The sequence below is a fragment of the Agrilus planipennis genome, unplaced genomic scaffold (assembly GCF_000699045.2).
Source record: "Agrilus planipennis isolate EAB-ADULT unplaced genomic scaffold, Apla_2.0 scaffold185, whole genome shotgun sequence".
In the NCBI taxonomy this organism is placed as follows: Eukaryota; Metazoa; Arthropoda; class Insecta; order Coleoptera; family Buprestidae; genus Agrilus; species Agrilus planipennis.
This window is the reverse complement of record NW_020439401.1, coordinates 133,975-142,478: the sequence shown is the minus strand read 5'-3', so window position 1 is coordinate 142,478 and position 8,504 is coordinate 133,975. Positions and strand designations below refer to the sequence as shown.

The 8,504-nt window shown below is 29.1% G+C and overlaps 2 long non-coding RNA genes across 3 annotated transcripts in view; one reads left to right on the top strand and one right to left on the bottom strand.

Annotated features, from left to right (window-relative positions):
• Positions 1–1,865: 1,865 nt before the first annotated feature.
• LOC112905805 overlaps positions 1,866–8,504 on the bottom strand; it is a 13,482-nt gene continuing 6,843 nt past the window's right edge. Inside the window, exons 2-6 of the long non-coding RNA XR_003232019.1 lie at positions 3,537–3,685; positions 3,032–3,162; positions 2,695–2,812; positions 2,065–2,284; positions 1,866–1,997 (exon numbers count right to left, since the gene is read on the bottom strand). This is a non-coding gene — a long non-coding RNA (uncharacterized LOC112905805). The remainder of the gene's footprint in view (positions 1,998–2,064; positions 2,285–2,694; positions 2,813–3,031; positions 3,163–3,536; positions 3,686–8,504) is intronic.
• LOC112905806 lies at positions 4,075–8,208 on the top strand. Of its 2 annotated transcripts, none has more exons than XR_003232021.1 (5): positions 4,075–4,545; positions 4,971–5,062; positions 5,122–5,263; positions 7,480–7,614; positions 8,054–8,208. It is a non-coding gene; the product is annotated as an uncharacterized LOC112905806 (long non-coding RNA). The 2 variants fall into 2 exon arrangements; XR_003232020.1 differs by having other exon boundaries at positions 4,968–5,062.

Here is an 8,504-nt window from a genome sequence, read left to right as displayed (position 1 = left end):
CTCGTATTTGGCTCAAAACTGAAAATTTTCATAAATTTCAACATTTGTATTAGGAGAGCATAAGTTGCATCGGGTCTTTTTCAAAAAACAACTTGAATTTTCCATTACTTTTCGACTAACCCTCGTATTTGGCTCAAAACTGAAAATTTTCATAAATTTCAACATTTGTATTAGGAGAGCATAAGTTGCATCGGGTCTTTTTCAAAAAACTTTTGAATTTTCCATTACTTTACGATTTCGATTTTCGTTCATATACGTGGAGCGACTTTAAACGGAAAAACGTAAAAAACACCATAAATAGCCGTTTTTTAACAAAAATAAAACAAGCCACAGCTACTTCTTATCATTTGTTAATCAATTATCCATATCAGTAATCATTTACTGGCGAATTAAACAAAAATTTGTCCTACTGTTCGATTTCGGTTCCCGAAAAAAACCCATGTATAGCTACCTGTCGATCGTTTTTGGGAACCGAAATAGAACTTCGGCCAAATATTTTTCTTAATTCATCGATAAATGATAACTGATAATATATAACAAATAGTAAGTGATACACAGAGCTCCCGTTTACTTTATTTTTGCCAAAAAATTATTATTTACGGTGTTTTTTTACGTTTTTTCGGTCAAAATCCGCCCACGTTTACGAACTAAAATAGAACTTTTGTTGAAAATTTTTGCTTAATTCATCAATAAATCGCATCTTTTAACAGAGATTATTCAATAAATTATCCAAATACGTTTCGTTTGCTTTAATTATTCAATAAATTGCTTCTATATTAAAGATTATTCAACAAAAAAACTAATAAAATTGAAATACATTTTTATTAATTACACCCATTATTTACACTAATTACAACAAACATATTTATTTCAAGTAACTATATAATACATAATACATGTAACGTATTTAATAAATAACAGTTAACAGGACTTATAAAATTGAACACAATTAATTAATTAACAGTTTACAGAGTAAAAAGAATAATACCTGTAAGAGAAAGAAAACAAATCACATTTATATGCAATAAAAAAATCTTATGTTACTTATGAACTGTTATATTACCGTTTAAACACAAGATTAAGGAGAAAAAGTCTCCCTAACCCTCTGTGGCCTCCGCATCTCCCCTTATAGCCACCCTATCCACCCAAATGAATTTTAATTGTGAATGCGTTAACAAATATTTAATTTAATTTTAACATTTAAGCCAAAAGACCAATTTAGAAACATTTTAACTATCAGTCTAAGTTACAATTACATAATATAACAGTTCATAAAGTAATAAACAAAATACCTGCAAAAGAAAGACAAGAAAACACATGAAATTTCAAAGAAAATACAATAAAAAAGAAAATGATGCCTTCGTTCTTCTTAGGAAATACGTCATTATCTGAAAGCGAATAGTGCAAAATTAACAGGACTAACGGCAAATACTAATAGTTTTGGTAGAGAAGATCGGACAGATTTCGCCAAGGCAAGCTGGGCAGTCGCCTATTGCTCCTATTCCAGATAACCCACTGTACCCTGTCTGAAAGGAAGTAACGCTAGAGTAGACTCGCGAAAAGTGTATAAGACACTTTTAAGATCAACTAAATAGCTAAGCCCAAGGGAAGTCGTTCGGGGAGGCCCTCCCTAATTCCACAAGGGTGAGAAGAGAAAAGAACACGATAACGAAACGTTGAATCATGTAGAACTCGTAGGGTAAATGCAAAGCAATTAGGAAGAATATGCAGTAAGCTAAGCGAAGAGGTAAGCAAGATACATGTTAGACAAATACTACTAAAAAAATGAACATGTTAATACTAGTACTACCAAAAACAATAAATCATTACTAAAAAATAAAAACTACTCAAAAAATAAAAACATCTACAATCAAAAATTAATTTAATAAAACAAACTACAGAAAACGTGCAAAATAAAAAATTAATTCAACTAAAAAGCATGCATAGTAGAAAACTATTTCAAGTATGGGGTCTTCTTTGTCTTCTCCACTGTCGATCTGAAACAGATACGGTGGTAACAGATTAATAAAGAGCAATTAAATAACTTATATCAAATATTCTCACCTTAATTAACCACAGTAAGTAACGTTCTAAAGTCTGCAGGTCTGAGCAAACTACATCTAACAAGAATACCATTGCAGAAAATTTCTTGTTTCAGTGGTTTCAAAATTAATCACCAGTTGCCTCCCCCTCACATAATGCATAATGTTTCAAGGCAAAAAGTCAATGCATCAGCTGTTTCAGTAGCATTTTAACTGCAATTCCTTCTCATTTGTTGGACAACCTATATAAAAAAAAGGACAAGAAAAAGGAATTAATTACTACTTTTATAGCAAATAAATCAGTAACATTTTAAAGTGAAAGTATGGTGGTAAAAACAGGCGACAGGTAAAACAATAGATACATAAGGTAACATTCATTAACAATAAATTAACAGTTGTTGTTTTAAAAATTTCTATATTCAATGCTTCTCTTCCTGAATCATCTGACCCCCATATTAAAATAAAATATACATATAGTTTGTTTTAAACTAACTTTCATACTGATGAAAAGGTCAGTTCTACAATAATTGTGCTTCTACTGTTTCTGAAACATTGTTTATAGCCTTCTTAGTAAATGACATGCATAATGCAGTGTTAAAGTAATGCCCAATTCCCTCCTCTCCTACTAATACTTAGAAGCATGTATGCTCACCTTAATTAACTACTAGATTCTCCTAGATGAAAAAGTAACAGCTAGTTGACAACTTGTTTTCTGTAGCATCTAAATGAACTTGAAATTGATTTGCAATCCAATGTCGATGATGATGTTCCTGTTAAATAAATTGTTACATTAGACAATTATCATATAACTAATTTAGTTTCCATAGTACAGAATGTAATAACAGAATGTAAAACAGTGATGTTGAGTACCTCAAAAAGTCTTAATTGCAAAGGTACCAAAAGAGAAACTTACATATAGATAAGACTCAACAACTAGTATGGACTTTATTATTTTAATTTAATAGTTTAATTAGGGCATCAAGTCTTACCTTAATGATATACAAAATGTTTCTATGAGAAGAAGACGAAAGTAAAGGATGTGTAGGAAGCATTTCATCATAAACTATCCATTTGGGGGTACCCCAAATAAACTTCAGCATGCTTTTATTTACAGGCCAATCTGTGCAAGAGAACAAGAAAAAACGAATTAGCTGTAAAATTAATAATAACACATTGATCACCAATCATCCATAGATAGATTTACCATTGAGCAACAACTATAAATTTGCGTATGTTCAAAAATTATATTAATTTAATAAAAATAGTTTTTAAACTTCTGTTCTTTATATTAAAGTTTAAAATAATAAATCAATAAGTAAATTTAAACAATAGTTCAATTTGAAAATTGTACCTAAATGAAAGATTTTGGCAAAAGAATAATTGATATGTTGATACATTTACAATTAATTTAAAATATATTCGTTAGATTGTCAAATTAAATTCCAATGCTTGATACTCTACAGTAACTACTCTTTAATCAAAGTGTTTACATACCTCTGTACTGGTGCCATTAGTATAATAGTAATAGATTGTTTGCTACCATTGGGAAAGTCAGCTCAAAAATTAATTGCATACTGTTGCAAAGTGAAGGCATCAACAATAGAGAAGTTCATAGCCCATGAATTTCATGCTTCTAGGATAATCTGTAGAAACAGAAAAAACAATTAATTACCTAATCAGAAGTGTAGTGACTAAATAACATGGAATAAAAGTTGTAAATCAACAATGTTCTCTAATGTTTTATTTCTGATTTTTTGTTGCTCATTTCTACTATTGCATTGCAATCTGATGTTTTGATAACGTTCCTATAAAATTAATGGTTACATTAAACGAGGATTAATTAATAATTTAGTCTCCATAGTAAAGAATTTTATAACATAAGTAAAACAATAATGTTGAGCGTTACAGTATATTTTAGCAAAAGGTTGTACGTTGATAATACTCAGTAGTCAGTACCTACTGTTTCAATGTAATATTTCTTAATTTTTNTTGACACTATTTTCGTTTGGGGGGAAAAGGTCATATTTAAATTACCGCAAAAATTAAAAAATTATTAAAACAGAATAATTGTTTGGTTTCAAAAGGCAAAATGTAGTGTTTGTAGATCTAGCATGCCAGTGAAGTTGTAGAAGTTTTAGAATAATTGTTTGAGTAAACTTAAATTAAGGCACGCTTTTTAGCTCTTTTATATTACTTAAATTATTAACCGGTTTAACCAAAACTTCTTTGCGCTTTTATATAATAATAAACAAACACTGTTTTTTTTGTTTGTTAAATCGGGCACACCCTGTATATTACTAACGTAAGCTATATTTTAGGGCCTCATCTTTTTGAGCAGTAACTGATTATACAGCAATAAACAATTGGTGACGACTTTAATTTCTTTACAATCGTATTTTCATTACCTTGTGCGGTCCGTGGAAGAAAAAAACCTAGTTTAACTAGAAATAACACAAAAGAATAGGAACTTTCTTCTTCTGTTTGGATAAGGAAGGAAAGGAAGGTAATTTCGCATTTATCCTTAATCTATTAATGCAATTGTTTCGGAAGTCATTTCTTAAGTGTCCAACAAGTCAATTTTAAGCAAAATCTAATTTAGAATATGTTTAATTGGCATAATTACCACCTGGCTAGTAAATAATTTCCAACTCTTTGAAATTTGAAGTGCGCTTTTTCAAATTTAGATTACCTAACATTACTGTTTATTATACCATTTACAATTATTCAATTAATCTATATAGTTTTCTTATTATACAATTCGGAAGTACTGTTTGCATAAATCACATATACATGTACAGCAAGAACGCATATATTTTCATGAAATTTTTGTTCGAAAAAGTACAAGTTCTTGGAGACTAAAATTTCGCGATTATCGTATTTATAGTATTTATATGGTTTTTATTTCATGTATTCTTTTTGTTTCAGCAGTCTGAATAATTTGTCTATGACAAAATATTCCTTAGAAGTCACTACCATAAGAATACTTTGGACATTTGAACTTCACTTATCTATAAAGAAAGGTAGGATTTTGTTTAAGATTTTTTTAATTTTTTTTAGTTACAAAATCAAATTGTTATAGTCTTAGTGCTTCGAAATATTCACCAATGGCATTTTCTCTCAGTGTTTTGGCTTGTTGAATAAGGAATCATGGCTTAGAAAGTGGATACTGCAATGCTGTTATTCCGTAATTGTTCTTTCCAAATTATCAACACATTGGAAAGGTAGGATTAATTTTTTTTAACTTTTAAAATTACTTTCTCTCTTATTAAATGAACTGAAAGTACCAAAATGTATTAAAAATGTTATGGGACATTAGTAAAAATAATTCTAAAGTTAGAAATTATTCGGGTGCATTTTCAACCCTCAATTTAAGATCGTCGTTTTTATTCTTGATAAATGAATTTCTCCCTTTTAAATTAGGGGAAAGTACTAAAATGTATTAAATTTGTTGTGTCATCACTGAAAAGTAAAAATTTATAGTTGAAAATTACCGGAGTGCACTTTCAATCCCTAGTTTAAAATCTTTGTTTTTGATATGTGGCTAAAACTTACTAGTAAATATTTTAAACCCTCTTTTTGAAATCGAAGACTACTAAAGGAATTACAACAGCTCCTGCTGACTGATGATCTGAATACTTTGCAGTGCAGTGGGTTGCCTATATAAAGGACTAGGTACAAGCTGTATTTAAAAGCATTAAATTTAAATTAGGAAGATATCTTTTCGCGAAATAAAATGAGTGCGTTGTAGTTTAGTCATAGACTGTTACAGTGGGAGTCGAAATTTGTAAGCAATTACATTTTTGGATTGTAATAAAATAATCTAAATTTATTTGGTACATAAGCAGTCCATGAAAATAATTGATTTTACAATATTTAACACTGTTGATGTAAATGAATTGCTTTTTATTTCGTTTTGTATATTTACCCAATGTGGGCATTTTTACCTTGTGTCCTGTACATTACAATTTTTTATGGGATTTCTGATAAAGTTGTTTACAGTTAAAAATGCGGACAAAAAGCTTCGTTTTGTTTGGGAAAATTGTTATGAGAGTATAAAATTGTAACAAAGTTATAATGACCAAGGAGATAGATGTTACTTAATCAAAAACAGCGGTTCATTAAGAATAAAAGTAATGCACCTCTTCTTATTAATTAGCTTATACATAGTAACAACAATAAGAAAAAAAAGCAATAAATTTTTAATCTTTGAGAATTTCTTTAATTTTTAAGATTGAGAAATTTGGAACACTTTTTTGTTTCGAAAATATCTAAATTCTGCAGTTTATTTCAGCATTTTTAAAAATCATTATATCTTATTTTAATAGTCCTACAATCATAACACTCTTTAAGTGAAATCTGTTTGTTTTCGACCTAATCTGTTTAACTGCTTTTTTTTATAATCGCGTCATCGGTCACTTGCCTATTTGTCTCGAGAATTAATGTCCCTCTATTTGTGTATTTGTATGATAAACACTTCTTGGTTAAAATCATGAATTTCTACGTTTTGAATAATGATGGGGTTTTTAAAATTAATTTACAATTTTTTTCGTTATTTGGTATCTATCCTAAACCAAGTATTGTATACTTACTATTTGTATTATTATAATTATTATAACAGCTNTATAAAAAAAGTTATTCTAAGTTTTTCAAATATTTGAAAAAATATTTGCAAAATCAAATAAAATTTTGTATTTTTAATACTAATAATGAATATTTTCATTGAAAAGTATTTCAAATACAATTACTAATACTTTAAGAGTATTTGAGGACATAATGTAAATTTTAAAACCATTCAACTTTACATAGGCAACTCAAGACGCTTTCCTTAATGCAAAACCATACTGCGTTTTTACTTAATGTTGTAAAAATATCGATTACCTTGTCTAAATCGAGAGGTTTTGTCGTTTCTTTTTTCGATGAGCAAGATTATAATGGCGAAAATATTATAATTTTCTGTTTTTCCATAATATTTTATTTGTTTGGTGATTAAATTAAGCAGGTCAGTCACAAAACTTAGAACAAGTGAAGACAGGCTGATGGCAAAGAACCTCAGTCACATTCTTTTGGATGTGTCGTGGAAACTAATTTAGTATTATTGAATTATAGTCGGTAATTATTAATAACTCCGCTTCTAATTTAACTTACTGTTTTATCTAGAAAGTGGGATATGAGAGAGGCATTAGGAAAAGAAATACTATTCTGAATGTATCAAGGATTATTGATTTTTAGTATTGTACCCATAAATATGTATTATTTTTAATTAATTTACTTGGAAATATTGCTTTAACTCTTAGAAATTGATATAAGTAGTTAAAATATGCTGCTAGTCCCTTAGTTTTATTGGGGTAATGTTTTCAAAAGGAGATTACTTTATAATTGCAAATTAAACTGAGTCAGTACAGTTGAACGCACCTATAAAATTATTACTGGATCATAGGTAGAGAAAAAATTTTCATCTATGGGCTTCCGGCTGGTTCATTTTCATATAATCTATGTCCTCGTCTTGTCATCGCTCCTCGAGAAAACAGCATCCCCTATTTTTGCTGTCCGTAAATGGAAACAACGCATAAAGGTAGTTAGCCCTAATCCTTATTCAATTTTCATTTGATTGTATAGAATGTTTTTCAATTTAGTGAGTGATGGGTTTTGATTAGCGTTGCTTCGATTTTTTTTGGTGTGAATGACTTCGGTGGCAATGGTTTAGTGCTCTAAGATGGGTTTCATTTTGGCATTTTTTTGTCCACCCTTCTAATGTGAACTTTAATATAGTTTATTTGGGGTGGAATAATTATGGTTTCGTTACAATTTGTGAATTTTGAATGCAGGTTTAGGTGATGGTTGTGGATTTTTCATATTGATGTGGCCAAGCCACGAAGATTTGCTTTCGTTTTATACTCAAAATATGTAAAATATTTATTAAAAAATATTCTAAAATTTTAAATTCTTTTAAAAAATTTTCGTTTTTGCCCTGTTATTTTAGAGATTGGGTTTTAACCTTTTTTTTGTAATAGGCTTGCCTTGAGATAACATCCTTGGATTAGATGGACAAACTACTTACAGATGACTTACAAAATATATTAGATAAACATGAACATCAAAACGTGAAGAACAAAGCTCCACTCACCCTTCTTTCTTTTGGACTTGGAAAGGGGTCATTTCTGGAAAGGTAAGAAATGTTTAATTATTTTAGAATGGTTTATTTTTCAATTCTTGTATTTCATTTGGTTGACAATAACTACTGTAATTTTTTACTCTTCTGAGTTGTAATAGTTCATTATTGAGTGTGTATTATTTGATTGATGGAAGTTGTGGTTCTTAAAATTTTAAAATGTGTTTAAGATGAAGTTAACATTAAATTGTTTAAACAGGTTGTCATTTAAGCATATTAAATGAACAAGAACACAAAAAATAAGGATTCGAAATGTAAAGAAGTAGATTCCAATCACGCTTCTTTCTCTTGGG